The sequence below is a fragment of the Lycium ferocissimum genome, chromosome 12 (assembly GCF_029784015.1).
Source record: "Lycium ferocissimum isolate CSIRO_LF1 chromosome 12, AGI_CSIRO_Lferr_CH_V1, whole genome shotgun sequence".
NCBI classification, from domain to species: domain Eukaryota; kingdom Viridiplantae; phylum Streptophyta; class Magnoliopsida; order Solanales; family Solanaceae; genus Lycium; species Lycium ferocissimum.
Window position 1 is genome coordinate 57,119,230 of NC_081353.1, and position 3,829 is coordinate 57,123,058.

Sequence of the window (3,829 nt, forward strand, 5' to 3'; positions counted from 1 at the left end):
AAATGATCCCTCCCCATTTATGTCCCCCTAAAACAATGAAACTTTAAAAAGTAGTGGATGTTCAAATATATTCAATTGTATGATTCAACTTTTTCTCCTCCAAAATTTTCAGCCTAGCCGAATGTATCATGTAAGTTTTTTCTTCAAATTTAATTGTCACAATATGTTGAAAATGTAGTGGATGAATCAACATTTAATTTCACACTTGTATGTCTTCCATTTGCCTTTATTTTAGATGACTTGAGTCATCCTTTTTTACCTTGGATGTTGAGGCTCTTGTTGGCTTATTATTGTCACCTAATTTTTACTTAACACCACACTTAAGTAATTCCTAATCTCCAATAATATTTTTATATTAAGTAAATCAGAGGTTTTCTATCTCCCGTTGAGTCTTTCGCGAATTTCTCGACGTATAAAATACGGGGTCTAAAATTCTTGTCAATTAAATAACCGAATCACCGGTTATCGTAAGCTATAGATACCAAAATTAGACCACAAAAGGGTGTTTTTAGAGATGTTAGGCATAAAAGTGCTAAATGACCAAACGGTCCTAGTGCGTTACACAAACATTACGGATAAGGTTCGTAACAGCGCAAGGTTAGCAGAGATCCCCTTTAGAAAATCATGTTTAGTATTCGGACGTCGTAGGGACGATTTTCAGTTAATGGTCTTACATGGGACCTATAAGAAAATGATCAACCAGGTCTTCTGGTGAAGGTTCTACTTCTTTGACTAACTACATTTTTTATTTGGTTCATTATGCCTTGTTTTGATCATTTATTGATAAGTAACCCTATAGTGGAGGACTCCAACCTTTTGATTTACTTCTTTATTTTTTGCTTTACTCGTTGACCGATAATGACTGATGCAGAATACAAATGCATTTTGTAGTGGTGGTTATCAATAACGAAGAAGTAAGAAGGATTGTATGCTGATTTGGAAGTTTTTGATCGCCTCAATGTTCTAGATTTACAGGTATAGATGTGTCATTTTCTTTTTAACTTGCTTCAAACAATTTTTGCTTTAACCACATGGGATCAATTATCGAGTATTAAACAACTCCAGAGATGAATATGAAGATCACTATTTACTGATTTTAAACCTCTTATTTAATGGAACAAAGACTGGAGGTAGTATATGCATCCTAATTGTTCCAAAATACATCCTATTCTGCTATCTTGCTATGTCGGTATTCTATAAGTACTGTTAATTCCCTTTCACAATATTTTTTTCACATGACCTATTCTTTATGTAGTTTTTGCAAATTTTTGTGTTTCATGGTTACACAATGCAGATAAGGAGACGGCCTTACAAAAGACAAGAAGCAAACAGATGCAGTAGCTAATATATCCAAAACATACTTTGGCATCAATATATCTGCAAATATGTATATTTGTGTGGTATCTTCAACATGTCTGTAAATACGATACCTGATGCAACTTTTATTGAATGTTACTCTATTCGTTCTATTATGGCATGTGCCACATATTAACCATCTGATAGCTTCAATCCAATTAGCTTTAAGTTTCTCCATGTGCTAAATTTTTGTTCTTTTTTGTTCTTTACTGCTATCTTTCATGACCAAATGACTATGCAAAACATCCAAAATTGACTACCGCTTGAAAATGTAAATTGTTGCCATCCCCATCTAGTCATTGGAAAAAAGGCAACTGCTTTTTTCTCAAATTCTAGCTTTGCATCAAGAGTACTCAAGCAGTGAAAATAATATCAAGTTTTATATTATCCGAATCAGGTTTGATTGTTTTATTTTTATTATTTTGCATTTAAATTTGTTATTATTTTTCTTCATAGTATATATTGTCTTTTTAGTTATTTTTTAGAGTTTAAATATATCAACATGAAAGTATGAATTTGGATATTTGAAACTCCAAAAAAAAAAAAAAAAAAAAAAAGAGATTGAAACGTTTTTAATACAATCTCAAAATGGAGCCCTTGATAAATTTTAATAAACAATAAAAATTCTACAAAAAAAAAATGAAAGAATTTAATGTTGACGAACAAATTGATGATATAGTTGAGTTAGACGATAGTAAAATCCAAGAAAAAAGAAGAAGAAGTTGGTGACGAATCGACAAATATTTTCAAGAAGATCAATGGATTAGCTATATCATTAATAAAAAAACTGACTATTGGAAGAAATGATTAATAACAAATTATTAATAATTTTGCATCTCAAAAAATCTAGAAAAATTAATTTTAAATAAATTATATATGAATTTTTTTCTTTCTCCGAAAAACTTAAGGCCTCTCGTTGAAGTTTCGTTTGGCCACATATATCATTAAGCCGCCCCTGGGCTTAGACCTAATAATGTCCATCCATCTGATATTACATTTCCACCATGGTGGCGACAAGATAGACCATGGTTACATTTCCACCATGATATTACACTAGTCAATTTAACAGCGCGATTTCCACCATGTTGGCGACAAGATAGACCATGATTACATTTCCACCATGATATTAAACTAGTCAATTTAACCGCGCTTCGCGCGGTCATTAAAATAGACCACATATATTATTCCAATTAGATGCAAAACACGTCAAATTATCCTTCGCAATATTATTTCCTTTATATTCTAAAATTGTCGATTTTCTTTTCTAGTAATTGATCGTGTACTTCTAATTTTCCAAAAATAAAATTGTAACAATTTAAAACTTTTATATAGCAAAATGAAAATTAAATAAAAAGTTAAGGAACTAAAACTAAATTCGGTAAAATAATTATGATAAAAGTGATTGTCGCCTGTTCCGTAGCTTGTTGAATTTTTTCAGTGGAGAAGTTTAATTATAATTTATTTTAAATAATTAATTTTCATGTTTGATTTTAAAATATATAAAGTGCATCCTAACACTAATTTTTCACTTGTTCTTTAGTACACTAAAAGCTTAGTGTAGTTATTACTTCTTGTTTTATTCCTTCCTTAATTTTTGTTTACTTTTTCAATGAACTCCTTTTCTTGTCAAAACTTTCAACACACTAAAACCTATAAAAGCATTAGAAAAGGAAGTTGACATTTTTATCGCGTCAGAATTAGATTGCTTATGATCAAAGTAATGCTATCCAAAATAATTTTTCTTATCACCTTTGTTAAAAAGGTCAAGGGCTTGAAATTGTTTGATAGTATCTGCAAATATTATTTGTCATTTAGATTTAAAGAGAGTTTTTGAAAATTAAGATTCTCACTTATTAGGTACTGGTCTTCTTGCCCCGAGAGATAATTAGAGAGAAGATATTCTTACTTAAATGTGGACACAAATTATGTATATATATATATATATATATCATATAAATATTCTCGTTACTTTGGTATTCTAAGAGTAAAGTAAAGTTTTGGCTGATTTAAAAGACTTAAAGTAGCCGATAAACATTTAGTGTTGATAAGTATTTTTTAAGTATATTATTTGATAAATAAGATTTTGCGTTTGGAAGAATTAAAACTAATAATAATCGCGAAGTGAGAATGGCAAAAAAGTGTTGATAAGTATTTTTTATGTTAAAGTGACTTAACTACCCTTAAAATCATTTACACTAATAAGAACGTTATTTTTATAAGTTTTTGAATTCCAAATTAATTCAAATACAAAATAATTTATGCCTCATTTCATTTTCAATACAAAATTGATTAGATAAAATTATTTCTTATGAGTAAAAATTATATATATATATATATATATATATACAATCATAATATAATAAAATAACTAATATATTATACTAAAGTTCGTTAGTATAACATACTCAAATAGTACACAAAACATTTGAATAGAAGAAACACATGCAATTAATGAAATTTTGTTTTGTTGCTA

At 29.0% G+C, this 3,829-nt stretch overlaps 1 long non-coding RNA gene across 2 annotated transcripts in view; it reads left to right on the forward strand.

The window, feature by feature from the left end:
- Positions 1 to 2,031, forward strand: part of LOC132040109 (uncharacterized) — a 3,815-nt gene extending 1,784 nt beyond the window's left edge. For both annotated transcript variants that reach the window (XR_009410563.1, XR_009410562.1), the window contains one exon: positions 892 to 2,031. This is a non-coding gene — a long non-coding RNA (uncharacterized LOC132040109). The remainder of the gene's footprint in view (positions 1 to 891) is intronic.
- The last annotated feature ends 1,798 nt before the right edge of the window (positions 2,032 to 3,829 follow it).